Source organism: Patagioenas fasciata, chromosome 1 (genome assembly GCF_037038585.1).
Source record: "Patagioenas fasciata isolate bPatFas1 chromosome 1, bPatFas1.hap1, whole genome shotgun sequence".
NCBI classification, from domain to species: Eukaryota; Metazoa; Chordata; class Aves; order Columbiformes; family Columbidae; genus Patagioenas; species Patagioenas fasciata.
The window spans coordinates 111,480,322-111,499,228 of NC_092520.1; positions in this window are offsets into that span (position 1 = coordinate 111,480,322).

Below are 18,907 nucleotides of genomic sequence, written 5' to 3' on the forward strand. Positions count from 1 at the left end.
ACCTGGCAGGTGTGGCAATTCATTTTCAGGTGGATTAGTTTAAGCTGCTGATGAAAGCAGACCAGACCATGAAATGGAACATCTGATCTGCACTTGCAGTGGGAGTAGGTGTCAAGTACTGGTGGAGATGTTACCTTGACTCAATTGGCAATAACAAGAAATGTGAAGTGTTGGGCTTTTTAAGTGCCTCAGCTGTTAGCTCAATGAACTTGAGTCAGAACCTTGAAATAAAGAGAGAAACACCCCCTTCATGAACCCAAAATAGTCCTCAGAGGAGCTTTGAGTAAAACACTATAAGAAACTCCCTGCTTCAGCATCATAATGAAACCAGGAATATAATTTTCAGTGATAAAATCTGAGGGAACAGCAAGTTCATGTGGAACTGCAGTAACACTAGGATGAAAAGCAGCAATGATTTCCAACTGTTAAACAGTTGTGGGAGTTGTTAGGCTCCATGCTTACAGCTCAGATTTGAGGTTTTTCAGAACAACCTGCACAGTTTTGGGTTTGTATGGGTTAAAGGACAAGTACTGATGATGTTCTTTGTGTTGGTGTAGCAAAAATAGAAAATGAAAGCAAAATGACCTGCCCCATAGCATTTATTACTTTGTTTACTTTTATTTACTTTAGGCTTATTTTTCTACTCTGTGAGCTAATTTCCTTGGGAATTGATAAATAACAACTTCCTGGAATATTTTCACCCCTATACGATCTTAAGGATCTCTGAGCAAACATAAGGCATTCAGCCAGACTTTCCCATCCTTCCCACCTCCATGGAAGACTGTTTGGAGAAGAATTTTGATTTAAAAAAAAAAAAAATGAGCTGTACTATGAAGCAAGAAGAAGGGGAATAGCTTTTCCTTGAACAGATAGCTTTTTGTGAATCGTGAGTACACAGTTGCCAAACATCATAGGTCACTCAGAAATACGGAAAAAAAAAAGGAACACATTATTAACTGTTTTACTGCTACTGGACTGTTGGGGTAGATCTAGGCACATGTAGCTTCCTGGATACAATCTGATATCCCATGGATGGAAAAGAAATTATCAGAGGCAAGGAACAGTGGAAAACCACTAACAAGTTAAACAAGAATCCATTTGTGATACTGCTCCTTTGGGCTTTTCTGCTACAAATGTTTTTTTTTCTTCCTCTTCTTTTTTTTTTTTTTTTTTTTTTTTTTTTTTTTAAAGTCAAAATGACAACTAGCATGTGAGAACTACAATGGTAAAAAATCACAGTGAACATACTTGTCACAACAACAGCAGATCTATGCTCCTGCCTGAAGCCAACCTCAGCAAGTTTGCCTCATGCTAAAACTAAAATTGTCTTGACTTCACTGCATTTCTAACTCAGGATAGCTGGGTTAGTTGCCGTTTTAATGGTGAAGATAAACTTTTACACTGTTGTTTTCAACAATCTTTAAAGTGAAAATCAAGATTTATGGCTTTGAACTGAAGCTGGAAGACCTATTTTGCAAAATGAGTAATAAATACTGATTAGTTGTAAATGGTCAGTGCAAAATGGATTCGTTACCAGTCACTTCTTTCTTGACTTATCTCTCCCTCTGATGCCCATTCTTTATATCTTTATTTTGGCTATGCTCAGTTGAATCAAAGTGGAAAAGAATGAAAATTAACTTGGTAGAAGATATTTTCTATAGTCTTTCATCTTCAGAAATGTTTTTAGTTACTAGAATAGTTTACTGAATAATGTAGTGGATTTATTGAGCTCTAGACAATCTTTCAACATTTCATCTGAAACAGCATACTTGCTTTAAAGTGCTGGTGATAGATGTTCGCTGCTGCTGCTGTAAGCAGCCTAGGCCCAGATGTAAGCACTGCTGTACGAAAACCGTTTTCCTTGCATCTATCTCTCCAAATTCAGAAAGGCTGAAGGTGCAGATCCCAGCCAGAATGATTTACATGTCAAAGTAGCATCACTGGGATACCATAAAGCCAGAAGAGAGATGGATTTTGACAAAACATACAACAGCAGAACATGGGAGAAGGGAAGAGATGAGAGCATCCATCTCCATTAAACAACGAGGATACCTCCTTCAGCCAAAAGACATGGCCATGATAATAGATTTTAGTTTAACTGAAGATAGCTGACATTCTTTTGAATACTTTTAGAATAATGTTACCTGTGGAAGGTGAGGAAAGAAGAGGAGAGGAAAATGAAACATTTTTTCCATGCAGATGATGGCTGAGAACTGAATAAGAGTCTAAGACCGGGGTTAAAGACACAAAAAGACAGTCTTGGGAATGTGAGCAAGAGTTATGAGGTTTAGTCTTTTGATGGTGCCAGTTGGCCAAGTTGGCCAAGGCTAGTCAGGGAAGACATTATATATATGAAGACACTGGATATCAAAAGCTGCAAAAAATGTGATAGTGAATACTAATATGAATTTTTGAAGGCTGCTTGTGTGAAAAATGAACATTCCCCTTTGTCCCCGGTAGGCAGCTACAGAATAGCTTACCTAGTCATGACAGGTAGCCATTTCTGTGCTGTGTTATCTTGTTTCAGAATTTGGAAAATAAGGTTCTATTGCATGTGTGCTTGGGTTTTTAAGGCTTCTTCAAGAAGACCTGATTGATGCTGCTTCAGTCTATCTGAGGGAAGCAAGAGAAAGGATCTATAGAGCTATGTATCCACATATGTGTCGCCTGATGTGGAAGCATAGCCCATCCTGCTGGGTGTTAGTCCTCTCCTATCCTCAGTGGGATGGCCAATTTGTGCCCCTTTATCTCGATCAGTTAATAAACACTAATTGTGCTCTACAAGCAGTTAAATATCAGAAGTATGTTTGGGCTGGAGAGGGAAACAGCAGCTGGCAGCAAGCAAAATATAGCTGCTGTAGCAGAAAAGCTAACTAATGAAACTCTGCATTAATAATGTTCTTTTAGGTTATTCAACTCCTCCATCACATCCTGTTTAAGTTTTAATCACTTTCTCTAGGCATATACTGACACTCCCTCTAGCTGGCTTACCACCAGATGGACTTTAATAAACTATTGTTGTATCTGGAAGCACTTTCCTAGCTCTTCATAATTGCTTCTTGTAGTACTTACATGTGTGATGCAGAGATGTCAGTTTGCTTTTTGCTTTTCTTTTTTAATGGAATCTGAATTATCTGAGATATCCTCTTGTTTCATTCCAACTCACTGTTTTCTCTGTTCACCCTACAATATGCAACAAGCCCCATGTTCTGGTCCTCACCATGGGTGTTCAACAAAGGGTAGGCATTCTCTGAGTTGGCAGATTAGTGGCATGAAGCCGTCTTCTCCCCTCCCCTCCCCTCCCCTCCCCTCCCCTCCCCTCCCCTCCCCTCCCCTCCCCTCCCCTCCCCTCCCCTCCCCTCCCCTCCCTTCCCCTCCCCTCCCCTCCCCTCCCCTCCCCTCCCCTCCCCTCCCCTCCCCTCCCATCCCCTCCTCTTGCAATGTCTCAACATTGCAACAGGTCTCTTTTACAACAAGATTATATTCAGGTTATGAATAAATTCTTCTGGCCACAAATATTAAATATGTTAATAACAAAAGGAGGGGCAAGGAAAACCTCCATTCTCTACTGGACTTTGAGGGAAATATAGTTAACAAAGATGAGGAGAAAGCTGAGGTACTTAATACCTACTTTGCCTCAATATTTACCAGTCAAACAGATGGCCCTCAGGATAACTGGCCTCTGGAGATGGTTGACAGGAATAGGAAGCCAAATAGTCCCCTTGTATTCCAAGAGGAAATAGTTGGTGGCTTACTGAGCCATCTGGATCCTCATAAGTCTATGGGACCAGACGGGATCCATCCTAGGGTGATGAGGGAGCTAGCAGAAGAGCTCGCCAAGCCGCTCTCCATCATCTTCCAACAGTCTTGGCTCACTGGGGAGGTCCCAAATGATTGGAAACTGGCAAATGTTACCCCAATCCACAAAAAGGGCTGCAAAGCTGACCCTGGCAACTACAGGCCTGTCAGCCTGACCTCGGTGCCTGGCAGGGTGATGGAGCAGATCATCCTGAATGCAATCACACAGCACCTCCAGGATGGACCAGGGATCAGACCCAGCCAGCATGGGTTTAGGAGGGGCAGGTCCTGTCTGACCAACCTGATTTCCTTTTATGATCAGGTGACCCACCTAGTGGATGAGGGGAAAGCTGTAGATGTGATCTATCTAGACTTCAGCAAAGCCTTTGACACTGTCTCCCATAATATACTCCTTCAAAAGCTGATAGCCCATGGCTTGGACAAGTGCACTCTCTGCTGGGTTAAGAACTGGCTGGAGGGCCGGGCCCAGAGAGTACTGGTAAATGGGGCTGCATCTAGCTGGCGGCCAGTCACTAGTGGTGTCCCCCAGGGGTCAGTGTTGGGTCCAGTCCTGTTTAACATCTTTATTGATGATTTAGATGAGGGGATTGAGACCACCATCAGCAAATTTGCTGATGACACCAAGTTGGGGGGCAGTGTCGACCTGCTGGAAGGCAGGAGGGCAAAGAGATCTGGATAGACTGGAAAAATGGGCTGATTCCAATGGGATGAAGTTCAACAAGGCCAAGTGCCGGGTCCTGCACTTTGGCCACAACAACCCCCTTCAGCGCTACAGGCTGGGCACAGAGTGGCTGGAGAGCAGCCAGACAGAAAGGGACCTGGGGGTACTGATTGACAGCAAGCTCAACATGAGCCAACAGTGTGCCCAGGTGGCCAAGAAGGCCAATGGTATCCTGGCCTGTATCAAAAATAGTGTGGTCAGCAGGACAAGGGAAGTGATCCTTCCCCTGTACTCTGCATTGGTGAGGCCACACCTGGAGTATTGTGTTCAGTTCTGGGCCCCTCAGTTCAGGAAAGATATTGAGGTGCTGGAGCGGGTCCAGAGAAGAGCAACAAGACTGGTGAAGGGACTTGAGCACATGACCTATGGTGAGAGGCTGAGGGAGCTGGGGTTGTTCAGCCTGGAGAAGAGGAGGCTTAGAGGTGACCTCATCACTCTCTATAACTACCTGAAGGGAAGTTATAGTCAGGTGGGAACTGGTCTCTTCTCCCAGGCAGTTAGCAATAGGACAAGGGGACATGGGCTTAAACTCTGCCAGGGGAAGTTTAGGCTGGATATTAGGAAGAAGTTCTTTACGGAAAGAGTGATCAGGCATTGGAATGGCCTGCCTAGGGAGGTGGTGGACTCACCGTCCCTGGAGGTTTTTAAACTGAGATTGGACATGGCTCTTAGTGCCATGATCTAGTAAATGGGCTGAAGTTGGACCAAGGGTTGGACTTGATGATCTCTGAGGTCTTTTCCAACCTAGCCAATTCTGTGTGTGATTCTGTGTGTGAAATGCATGTGCTTACAACAGAGGAACAACTGTTGAGGGCTCTTAATTTGTCAAATGCGTGTTTCCCCTAACTCTCTTCGTCCTCAAGAAAGGTCATCATTATTTCACTAACACACATTAATGAAAGTTACATTTTGCTGAAAAAAAAAAAAAAGTGTGTAGAATTAAAAGAAAAAGCATGGACTCCTGAGTATCCCTCTGAGTCTGAAAGAGACATTCAGGTATACAACCCTTGCTTCTTAAAACTTCAGATCAAAGAGGCCTTGAGCTGAAAATACAGATATAGCATAACAGATTGCTTAGGCAAAATATATTGTCTCTCCATCCCAGATTTTCTCCAGAAAGCATAACCACAGTATGTGATTATTCCTTCTGGATCTGGTTTGGTCCAATGGGATGGAAAGTGATTTGTGACTCAGAATAATTTTATGAGTGCTAGGTATAAATCATTGCTGGCAGAGATGATTTAACAGTTTCAAGAAATGGAAAGAGGTGTTTTAGGGAAAGGAAATACTCCAACATTCCTTGAACACCAGTGACAGTTTCCAAAAAGGCCTGCTGGGCCCCTCTGGCACGTAACTGCCATTAGGAACTGAAAGGCCATTTCTGAAGAGCAGAAATGAACCTCAGTTGCTGGTTGCTGAGAAAACGGCTTCTGTCCTTCCCAAGAGCCATGGCACCCTTACTATTGAAAAAACACAAATGTTGCCTCAGAGAAAGTTGAATAAATAGAAGTGTTGGGATGATGTCATGCTTTTTTTGTGTGTTCACCAGCTTCACTATTCAATGTCCTGTTCAGGAGGTTGAATAACATTTGGTTTGGGGAGCTTTCTGTGAAAATTATCTCAAGCTCGAAGAGTTTTCCAGTGCTTGTATTTCATTCTGACCTGAATGCTACTGGAGGGGTGCTACAGAGACTACAGGAATTCAGGATGGAGTTTCACATTTACCATTACTGCTGCCAGGCAAGATCTGTAAAACAATCCTGAGACCTGAAAATCACCTTATAAACACTGTGTTTATTTGTCTCATTTTATTTCAGGTAAGCCAGAAGTCAAGGTAGTAAGTGGTATTCAATGGTATGTTTTTCTCTTGTGGAATATGAATTTCAGACATTTCCATCTTTCTGTCCCACCTTCACTCTAGGTCCCATTACTAACCCCTTGGTCAAGTCTCACCAAGATCAGTACCAGCAGAGCCAAGGGGCAGCAAGTCATTGTAATGAAGTTTAGAAGCAGTAGGAAAAGAGGCAATAATGTCTGAAAATGCCTTTACTTCTGGCAAAAATGTATCAGCGAGCTATATCCATGAGCATTCAGCAGAGGTTGGTGAATGGGTCTGCTGCTGAAGGAAGGATAAGTTACCACTCGGTCTTTAACAGCACAGCTGTGTTTTTTATGGAGTATCAATAGTAGTAAAAAGTAGTGGCAAACCTTAATTTTTGTCATTCAGATCTGTAATGGTGGTCCTGAAATCACAGAGGGAGGTGGTTTGTTGAAGAAAGTAGTAATTATAACAGCAGTAACTGAGCAGACTACTAGGTGTTTGAAACGCAGATTGCATGGCTGGGCTGAGAGGGTGGTGGTTAATGGTTCACGCTCTACCTGGAGACAAATGAAGTTCTTCAGAGGTGTATTCTGGGGCATGCTGCTGATGTTTAACACATTTATCAATGACCTAGAAGACATGACGCAGTGTATCCTCAGTGAATTTGGTGATGAAGCCAGACTGAGAGGACCATTCAATACGCTTGAAGGCAGGGTGGCCATCCAGAGGGACCCAGACCAGCACTAAGAATGGGGCAGCAGGAGCTTTATGATGTTCAGCTAGGATGAATGCTGGCTTGCACTTGGCATGGACTAAACCCCTGCACTGGTATGGGCTAGGCCAAAGAGAAGCTCTTCTGAACAGGACTGGAGTGTTCTTGTGGCTTTTAGGCCAACTATGATGCAGCAGGGAGCCCTGGCAGCAATGCAGGCTTTGTTGGTGAAAGTACCTTCAATAGCTAAAGGAAGAAATTTATTTCCTCTGCACCAGACTTGCCAGACTTCCCCTGGAGTACTGCCTCCAGTTTTGGGTCCCCAGTGCAGGAAAGACATGCACAAACTGCAGGGAGCTCAGGGGAGGGTCCCCAAGGCAGTGAGGCTGGAACACCTGCCCCAGGAGGAGAGGCTGGGAAGCTGGGGCTGGGTCAGCCTGGAGGATGGGAGGCTTTGGGGGCACCTGACAGCCACCTTACACACAGCTATTTTATTAACAAATGTGTAATTTAATAACAACACTGCTATTTTTATTTTTATCTTTATCTTTTCTGTGGTTTTTAATTATCTCTAATTTGGCTTCACAATTCAGTAACTATTCCATTATGCCAGAAAAATCTGATTTGCTTTGTAGTTCACAGTTTACTTTATTTTGCAGGGACAATGTTAATTATAGATATTCTTCTCTCATGTGCCTTTGAGATACTCATTTATCATTAAAAACGTGTTACTCTGCCTCTTAAAATATAGGTGTATAAAGGCAACAGAGTAATTTTTTAAAATACTCACTTACCACACATCTATAGTGAGAATATATGTAGTAGTCTGCTGCAACAACATAAAACAATCAGGAAAAGAAGTTTCAAACTGTATCAAATAACAGGTAAAACTGGATATCTGAACATATTGCTTTGACTGCATGATACTATTGCTTTTTCCTTTTGCATGCAAACTTAAAGAAAGTCTCTGCAATGCAAAGGTTCATTGCCAAAATATGGCTTTATCTGCCCTTATGCCTTTTTTTCCCCAGATGTTTCCAGGTTTCTACACGCATGTGATTTCTTGCATTCAGTTATGCTTGCTCCAGTCATGTTTCTTATAAGCACATAAACGGCCGTTTCTGGAAATATTTATTCTGGTTCCTCTTTTTCGATGTCCACTGTATGCTGTGAGATTCCTACCCTGAATCCCTGCAAAGGGATTGTGGAAGTCATCTAGAATAATCCAATGTTATTAATTTGTAGTGGCAGTATAGTATATAAAGTTCAGGGAATCCGTCACACATTCCTGATATGTAAGAGCATTTATGGTGAATGAGAATTCAAGATATTTCTGGCAGGTAGTTCACACTTGCAGTATGATGCCTGACTTGCATCTCCTTCTCCTTGGTTCTCCAGAGTTTACAAGCCCATGCTTAGCTGCATCCGCATGTCCCCTTCCTTTATTTTTCCTCATGGTTTCACAAGAAATTCTCAGCATAGTTGAAGCTATAAAAAAGGAGTAGTGGCCCATAAAAACAGGTGGGTGGGATTCTTTTTAACCTGCAAAGGCTTTGCTAAGTCACACTATCTGACGAATTGGACTTCATAGGGAAATTAATTTGTTTTGAATCACGAGCAAAGTGATTCTTCTGTGAGGTCAAGAAAGAGCTGAGGTCTCAAAGCTGTTAATGGAAGAATGTAACAGCCTGGTTTGGGATTAATCTGACACAATATGATCATCTTGCAGTCTAGGTGTCTACAGAGGAGCCAGGTGCCTCTGTTGTCTTCACAGATCAATGGAGAGAAAGAGATAATTCCATAGCGATACTCAACCTACCCCATAGCACTTGCTCGAGAGAAATTAGAGGGAGAGCTCCTTATTTACCTCTGACTACGGACAGAGTCTAGGGTGACTAATCCATATATCCACATGGCAGATGTCTGATATGAGATAGGAGGACTCCTTCCCCAGATATTCCGAAACTTCCTCTGAAGTTTGGTTCATCTGCTTTTACAGTAGGTTAAGAAAAAAAAAATACATGAAGGGATTCATTGCTTTTAGATTTGTGCCACTTAAGCTCTTTTGAGCATTGTCTTTGCAATGGGGCCAAGTAAGGTCAAGTTTCATGAAATTTGGAGACTTAATAAAAATGTTTCACTTCTATTTTAGTTTTAAATGGCTTTATTATTGGATGGAGCATTCAGCTTCGTCCCAGGACTGCTCATGACATATGACTCCTTAACAGCCTTCTGAGATATTTATTTCTAATAATGTTTGCTCTGAAGTTCTAGCACACCATGAGGAAAAAAAAAAAAACAAAACTTTCCCACAAAATTCTGATCCTGTTGCCATTTTCACCCAAAATCTGGAAATGGATAGTCCTCATGGGAGCATGAATAGGCAATATCATACTTGAGATAAGAACATAATTTAACCTTTGCAAAGGGCAAATGCTGATGCTGTTTTGTAATCTGCTGCCTGGTGAATGCAGCATCCATATCCTTTTATCTGATTCTATTTACACTCTAAATTCTTCAAAGCCTTAAGAACATGTCCAGTGGAAAAAACTTCCACTGGTTTCTGTAGGCTTCGTTAACGCTTACATCTGCATATTTAGCTGCAAAGTGTCAGTATAAAAAAATCTAACATTCGTAGTGCTGGGCTATATATGGTTGAATTCTACATTTTGAGCTTTTAACTGTAGAGTCAGATCATCTTCATATACCTGCCTCCAAACCAGCTTGAACTACCTTCTGGACTGACAAAAAATTCTCAAATTTCAAAAAGTGTGTGGTATCTAGAAAGGAACTAAAATGAGTAGTCTGCTACTAGGCTGAACTGGTTTATTTTTAGAATATTTTAAAAATAAGACCTACAAAACCGATAGTGTTGTAGCAAAACCTTTGTTTTCATAGGTCTGAAACAGTGAGAAGTCTTTGGGTGAGCTGCAAATTTTTTTTTTCTTCTGACTCCACTTACTTGGAGGGCACTGAAAAATATTGGATGCAAACCAAGGAGTTCATAAGTGCCCTTAATCCAGTTTCTTGACACAAGTGATTGACACTGCGCTTGTAGTAAGAGCTTAATGAGTCTTTGCTTAATAATGAAAGCTATCTAGATGAGATGAAAGTCTAATGCAATTTGTTCTGCTAACTGTCCGTATTCAGAAGAGTACTTAATTTCTTGTGAAGTGCCTGAGTGGAAGAGTGGATGTCTCACTTTGGAAGTGAATGTCGTCTTTAAGCTGGTGTGGTCTATGGTCTGTAAACCTTTGCAAAAGTTTTCTTGCCTTACTTGATAGGAGCAACTTCTGCAAGCTATGAAGTGGGATGTCTATAAAAAGGTTGAAAGTAGTTTAGTGGGTGAGGTCACATGGTGCAAAGAACAGGTTATTCCACCTGTGTTTGTGTGATCAGAAAGTTCAAGTCTACTGAGGCCATCTTCATTTGGTTCTCAGAAAGCAAAACTGCATTATTATGCAGTTCTCCAGCTCAATGGATTTATTTTTCAGAATTGTTTTTTCTTCTCTCTTCCCAGCCCTTAGATATGAGTTCTAAGACACAGACAACTCATATATCACTACCTCTCCAAATTAGGGCTGTTCCCCCCATTTGCTGGAAACTATTGCCTTGCCGTTTCCTATTTTGACTCACATGATAACGGTAGCTCACTTTCTCAGAGGAATATAATGTTCCCTGACACTGATGTTTCTAATATTTTGACTAAAACTGCAGGTTAGATTTAGAGGCCCAGTTAACCGGTGTGTACTTTTCTTAGATGAGCTCAAACCCAATGAATCTTAATTCATTAATCTTAATGATTAAAGTACGTGGTGTGTCTTCAGCTATGAATCTGTACAATCCAGATCTGAAGCAAAACAATCAACAGCCAGTTTCAGTGTGATGATGATGACTTCACACAGATTGACTTTTTCTTGATTGCCAGTTTCTAGTTCACATGAATGCCAGGTACTTTCCTTCGCTGAATGAATAGATGCAACTTCATTTTCGTTTTCACACCATCTCTATTGACTCCATCCTTAGCAGTAAGCTATTACATTTATTTTTTTTTTCTCTCCGCACATGTTGCTTAGATAATAAAATAAGAAATGTTTCAAAGTGCAATCAGTCCAACTCCCGATAGGGAACATTCTTTACAAATCTATATATTTTTGTATAAATTAACTGAGGTAAAGTGATATTAAATGTATTTAAACCACTGTCTCAGGTACTGACCTAATGTAGCTCTTTTGGGGCATGTTAAATGAAAATTCACTTTCAAGGAAAATAATTGTTAGTGAGGTTTAATACATGGCAGTGTTTTGTTCAAAACACACGTGTACATAAATTATCTAGCTGAAGAACTTTGTTAACAGATGCACCAAGTGAAAGAGCCATCCAGCCTGAATTGCTAACAGATTAATTCTAGGCATCATGTGAAATATGACTAAGAGTCACTGTTTCCCCAGCAACACTCTTGCAAAGGACAGCACTAAATCTTCATGGAGAGAAACAGACTTTATTCTTATAGAAATTTCTGTACATGCAAACAATTTTGCCAAAGGCCTGGAGTGTGCTTGGAAAGTCTAAGGTCATTATAAACAATAACAAGTTAAAGCAAAATTGTGTGCTAAAAATAGTGTGTGTCACTGGAAGAATCTTTTAAAGTCACTCGTGTTTTATTGGAACAAGATACGTATGTTCTAAATATATTTAAAAACAAAAAGGAGCTGATTAGAGCAGACAGTTTAAATATCCCTTGAATGGAATGGCACTCCTGAGGTGCTCTGTAAAGCCTCCTAATTTTCTCGCTTGCTTCAATTTTTTAACCAGTGATTGCCTGATGTATACATGAAATGCACCAGACATAGACACCTCAGCTCTTTCTTGCCTCCCCAGAGAACAGGCCTAGACCAACTCCCTGGCCAGATTACCAGGTTTCCTTTCACAGAGCTGCCTGAAAACACTTTGAGTACCACTTAGTCACAGGGTTCTTGGTTATTTTCCAGATGAATAGGAACTTCATCTCAGGGAAATTTTCCCCGTCCATTCAGAAACTGTGTCTCTTCCAGTTGGCAATTACATCTCCTGTCCTCCCACCCACTCAAAACCCTGCAGAACCCCGTCAAGTCCTGGGATAATGACAACAAGTCCATTTACATGGGAAAGCTATACCAGGAAAGCAAGATGTGTATTTTTAGCTATTACAAATGAGATTTACCAGTAGGAGACAGAGGGAAGCGTTAAAACTATGTGACCTGTCAAGTCTCTGTGGACCAGCTGCTTGGGAACCTTTGAGACGGCAAGATATATCATACTGTGAGCACATGTAACGCTATTTTAATTTCCTTTTAAATCCCTAGACTATTAATGACTTTAAAAAAATAATTTAAAAAGGAAAACAAGTCAACCCTTTCCAGCAATAGTAACTAATTTTTTTTTAATGGGTTATTTTTACCACTAATTTTTAAAGAGTTTTTATAGTTTTTTCAAAGTGCCCTTGAGATTACTCTGTGGTTGACAGGAATAGTAAAATGTGCTATCATCAGAAAGAAGGGAGCACTCTAGCAGCTGTTTCATGCCAGCACTAATCAGGCAAGTGTTTTCCCCATTTTCAGTTTTGGTGAAAATTTTGCAGGTGGTTGATTTCACATGTCTTCTAGTTTGTATATGGCTTTAACATGGATCATGCTGGCTGAATTTTGGAAACAACAAATATTTTGAGAACCTTAGCTGAAAATAAAGGATTTTCTTTTTCTCCACTGAGCTGAAAACACAAACTTGGCAGTGAGTAAACTGTCATGCTTGGCCATATCACTCAGTTGCTATTGAAACAGAAATGCCCTTTTGCAGAGAGTTCATCCAACAGTGTCAGTGAGAAGGAGGGATCATCGTAGTGCAGTCAACAACACAGAAAAGTCAGCATGAAAATAACTTTTCCTAGCCCTTTTAACTTTTTACTCATGTCTCTTTTGTGCATTCCAAAGACAAAAGGGAATGACTTTTTACCTTCAAATATGCAGTTGAAGTGTTGGGAATAAGATGACATATTTGGTAAGTATAGCATTGATTCAAAACTAAAGTAAGGCTAGTAAAAGTAGTAGACTATCCAGTTTCCATTATCATTATCTTAATTTCCCTTGAGTAATGTAAATGTCTTATGTGGACACTGTACATATTTCATTAAATTTAAATTTTGGACATTTAATGAATGTCTATTCAGTTCATCCGGTATCTTAAGAACCTGCAAATATTCCACTTAGGATCTGAATCTCAGGCTGCATGGGAATGATGTTATGCAAAATACAGTCAATCCCAGTACTACAGTCAATTCCTCACAAGAAAAAACAGATACTTTTACACAGACTCACTGTAGGGTACTCTCCCCAAACACAAGGGTTAATTTATGTAAATTTTAACTGAAGACCAGGGCCATGAGGAAAATTAGTTACCTTATTTACACTATTAATAAAAACAATTGCAATTGAATTTACAGGATTACAATGGAGAGGAGAATTAACTCTACTGCTACTGTTGGAAATACATCAAGCAAGTAAAATATGAAACACTCTTCCCATAACCTTTTGGCATCTGCTGCTAGTATCCACTGTTCCTATAAGGTCACCAGTCTGATGGAGAAATTACACATCTGTGGTGAGATTCACCACACTGTCAGCACTGCCAGAAACCATTTGGTGTGCAGGCAGAGAAGAAATCTATACAGAAAGCAAAGGGGTCTATAGAATTTGGCTGGAGCTTAGCTTTCCCCGTTTGTGCTACTTCAATTATAAATTAATAGCATTGGCACCACATTCACTTTGGCTTGCAAATAAATATTTTGTCTCCTTCCTGTTCCTACCAGTCACTGTCCAGGCCAGATGACACAAACTGCATATCACTGTGATCACCTCCTTTATCCCACGAGTTAGCAGATGACTTGCAACATAGTTCACAAGAAAATGAACTCCTGTGTCACTTTTTTTTTTTTCCTAATGCAGCAGAACAAGGCAAAGTCACAGTTTCTCTCCTTATTTTCAATTTCTGCTTATTCTTCCTTACTCTCCTATCCTTGTTCTCTTTTTGAGAGAAATATTTTCCAAATAATGGTGTACACTTAATCTGGACATAATTTGCAGCAAGGTGTGGCAGAAGTGTGTTTTGTCAACTAAGCAGCATAGGAAAACTAATTCCTTTGATTCAAAACTTGCAATATTTCAAGTTTAATTGCTAAAAAGGTTATTTCTTACAAATGACACTGTTGGAATCAGCCCTATTTGGTGTCCCCTAACTGCCATTGCCTTCTGAAGGAGATCTGTGTATTAAGTTTTTTAGGACTGACTGTTTTACTCATAGATGTAGGTGGAGTCACCCTGCAATTACTGCATTTGAGTTAATCCTCAGACTCTGCCTGCAGGTCTTAGTCACTGATTTTAGCAGGACTCACTAGACACAGAGAAGCTAGGGTGCTGTGTAGTATGGAATCACACAACAACGGGCTATGAAGATGATTAGGGGCCTACAGCACCTTTCTTATGAGGAGAGACTGAGAGAGCTGGATCTGTTCAGCCTGGAGAAGAGAAGGCTGGGAGGGGGTCTCATCAGTGTTCATAAATATCTCAAGGGTGGATGTCAAGAGGATGGAACCAGACTCCTTTCAGTGGTGCCCAACGATAGGATGAGGGGCAACAGGCACAGATTGAAGCACAGGAGGTTCCACCTGAATATGAGGAAAAAAATATTTACCTTGAGTGTGCCAGAGTCCTAGAACAGGCTGCCCAGAGATGTTGGGGAGTTTCCTTCTCTGGAGACATTCAAACCCACCTGGACACATTCCTGTGCGATCTGCTCTTGGTGAACCTTCTTTAGCAGGTGGGCTGGATTAGATGATTTCCAGAGCTCCTTTCCAACCCTAGCCATTCTGTGATTCTGTGATCAGTGTATCCAAACTCAGATCATGATGCTATATAACTACAACTATATTCAGGTATATACATAATATTGGATGATATTTCAAAAGACCTGAAAGTATACATGCATTTTGCACAAAACTCACCATATTGCTGCATCTGCCAAGCCAACCAGTCTTCCCCAGAACAATCCCTTGCCCACATAACAAGGATGGCTTGACTGCTAAGCAGACTCAGGGACTGGTCCTCCAGCCTGGTGTCTGGTCCAGCCCACAGCCACCTCTCTAGTTGCCCTATGGCCTGAGCTTTGGGGTATACGGGAAAGAGGGTAGATGGGGCCAGGGGACTGAAGACAGAGCACTTCTGCTTCAGGTTCCTCACTTTGGGACCTCAACTTGGAAAATACTGAGCTATGTCCTTGGAATGTATCAGTATGGGTTTTAGTGATGATTTTAAATAACATAGCTGAACCATTCCTAAAGAGGAACTGCTTGCATGCTTCATGTGAGTAGTGTGTTTTCATCTGTTTTGAGGGGCTTTGTTCCTGGTGGTGTCACTAGTATGCTGCTTTATTAACAACACCAGAATGTTCATATATGTGATCAAAACTAATCCTTGTGCCCCACCTCTTACTGTTTACATTTTACTTTAAGCCTTTTGATGGTTCTACCACATTTTTCAATGTAATTTATATCCTTGACTTTTTTCTACGTATGAATTGGTTTTAATTTGTGGTGTTGAGGGAACTTTGCTTCCATGAGGGCCATGCAGTTTTTCAAAATGCAGCAAAGAGGAGGCCATCCTTTCTTGAAAACAACACAGTCATGCCTGGAGTGCCTTTAAGAAGGCTGAGGGGACACTGACCATGGTGAACAATGGCATGGAAAATGCTCCTCTGCAAAGCACAGGGGCTGTGCTGATTTGGGGGCCCAGTCTACAAGTGGAAGAACAGCTGCTGTATGTGGAAACGTGCCCAGAAACACAGTGTGGAGGTGGCAGGTTTGGCTGAGCATGGTGAGGTTTGAGCATTCACGGGCATAGGTGTGGACAACCTGTGCAGGTACCCATGCCCCGGTGTAGTTCTGCTGACAGCTGTACCCCTCCCACAGCACCACACTTATTACCCTACCCAGTTAAACTAAGTCAGAGAGTATGTGCTTCCCAGCTGCTCCTTTGAATCCTAGGTCGCATTAGGAAACAAGAATTATTTCAGGGTAATTCAAGGAGAATTTAACCCACACTTTCAAATATGCATGGGATAGGAGCAGGTTTGGATTTAGCTTCCCCATCATTAAAATTATTAGTTTTTTTCACAAATAATTGCCAGCTCAGATCTTTACCTGTTATAAAATACTTAGTTTCCTTGCAGTTATACCAATTTACACTACTGCAAATCCAGTCTGATGACATAATTGGAAATCTGGGATAGAATGCTAAACTTTAAGAGCATCATAGTCTCTTCACACAGATGTTTCCATAGCAACACAACTGTCTTGATACAGCCATGGTGAATGGGGGGCTTATGTGATTTATTTCATCCCCTGTGATTTTTTTTTTAATAAAAGAATATGGATGGGGACTGTATAGAAATAATACTAATTGATCCACAAGTACAAGGCAGGATTTGTCAGAGAAAACATGGTTACATGTCCAAGAGGAATATATAGAGGTTATGAATGAGAGTGGGAATATGGCGTCTCTCTAATATGCATGTATTTTAGATTTTAAAACCTTGACAGTATTTATGTCAATGTATAAAAGTCTCCACCAAAACCACTTATATTCTTTACAAGTATTAATTTTCTCACTCACCAGAATAGTGTATTGAAGTGCTAAATTAACTGCCTCTGCCGCATCTGCCACAAGTAGAACAGATCTCTTGGCATAATCAACCCAAGTCAGAGACCATCGCTGTGTAAGCCTCATGCCCAAATCCTTGAGCAGCAGGACCAATGATGCCTGGTCTTCTAAGGTTTTGTATCTCAGATGTCTGATACAATGCAATTTGTAAGTGAAGCATTTTTGACATTCATGCCAGTCATGATAGCTCTCCTGTACAAATTGTCTGCCATTTAATACAAGCTGGTTTTATTCATTTCCCAGTACAAGAACTGACAGGGTCCATCTTCCACACCTTTTTTTGAAACTTTTTGAAAATTAAAATATTTAAGATCATTGTCCTATCAAAGTCCATTCCATCAAACATGGCTGAAACTGACAGGCTAAAAATGAATTACAAGTGGGCAGGCATGTGCATTTGCTGTGAAGACACCATTCTTCCCTATTTAAAAAAAAAAAAAAAAAAAAAAGATGAATAAACTTCACATTATATCTGAAAAACAACAATCTGAAACATTTGTAGATTATTTGTCTCATCTGTAAGATCCTTCACTAGTCCTGTGCTGACCCATTCCAGATCTGATGTGCACTGCGGGAACAGAAGGACGGTGGGATAGCAGCCACTGGTTTGGAAACCGCTGAGTGCTGAAGGTATTATGCAGGCGAGGAGAAACCACATCTGAACAGGGGAACTGATCGCCAGGGGCAAGACTCACCTAACCAGCTATTTAGGTTTGCCAGAAGAAAATATCTCTTTACATGCAGGAAAAAAATGGTACCTTCTTTGCATCTTTTCAAGGGTAGAAGTGATTTTAGGGATATATGTCAAGCACAAATGATTTATGAGGCATTTACTGGAACAGCTATGCCAATAAAAAATAATGTGAGTAAACTAGGCATTATCAAGAGCCACATGTTTCTACAGATAAGGCTGGGATACGTAAGTTTTCTAAATTTGAATGTGTTTCATGCAGACTTGTGTAGCCACTTCAGTTTTATGTACTACTGGGACTTCACCTGGGTGTTTGCTAAAGCCTTGACTGCACCTTTCAAATTAGCTATCCATGCTTCCCCAGACAGAAACACAGGAGAAATTGCTACCCTCAGAAACACCCACTTGCCCTTCCCTGACACGAGGCTCTGCTGTGCCGAGTGGAGGAGCCGTGCCCTACCTGGAGCTCCCAGGTTGGTGTTTGGGATGCTGCACAGCACCTGCTGCTCACGCACCCCAAGCCGTGCCCAGCAGTGGGCAACAGGACACAAACCAAACCCACCAGCGCAGAGGTCATCACATTCCCGCAGCGCTGCCCCTGAGGTCCTCCCAGCTACCAGGGTGAGCAGGGAAGCTGCAAAGCCTAGGCACAGGGGAGATGCAGCCTCAGGCTTTCAAAAATGATCCAGTTCCTGGATGTGATGCAAGTAAGAAACAGCTTCTCTGCTAGGCATCATCACTGGGATGACTTGATTTTTTTCCTGAGGTCATGGGGGTGTGTTTTAACTCTAAGAGCACCAGAAGCAGGGGAGTGAGTGTGGCACTGGATGGTGTCTCTGACTCCTGCCCAAACATGTACTCAGCAACACAGCTGGACCCAATGTTAAGAGATAACTTAGTGGTCCCTTCACATCTCTGTGAAGCTGAAATCTTGTACAGACTTACTGTCAAAACCTGAATTCTACTCAGTTTTAGGTTGACTTTACATCTAGCCCACATTAGCAATGAAATAAGAGATTTGGGACCAAACTAAAAACTGGATGTGCAGGTTGCAACTGCCCATTAACCCACAGGGGACCTGGGTTTGAACAGAGATGCCCAGCCTTCCACAGGTGACCCTGCAGAGGCAACATGAGCCCCCTGGCAGGCGATATCCCCTCCAGTGGCAAAATTTGCCCTTGTGAACAGGTTAGAGGTGTTGGGCAGGTGGTGGGATCACAAGCTAGCCCCCAAAACATAGCATGCTATAAATCCAGGCTTGTATCTCTTGGCCATGGCAGAGATTAAGCGCCAGGTGCAGAACCTGAACTCCTGCTATAACTCCCCTGTTAGTCTGCCTGTCCCACTATACAGTTTTGGTTGAGCACTACAAAGTAACCTGAGCCAAAGAAGT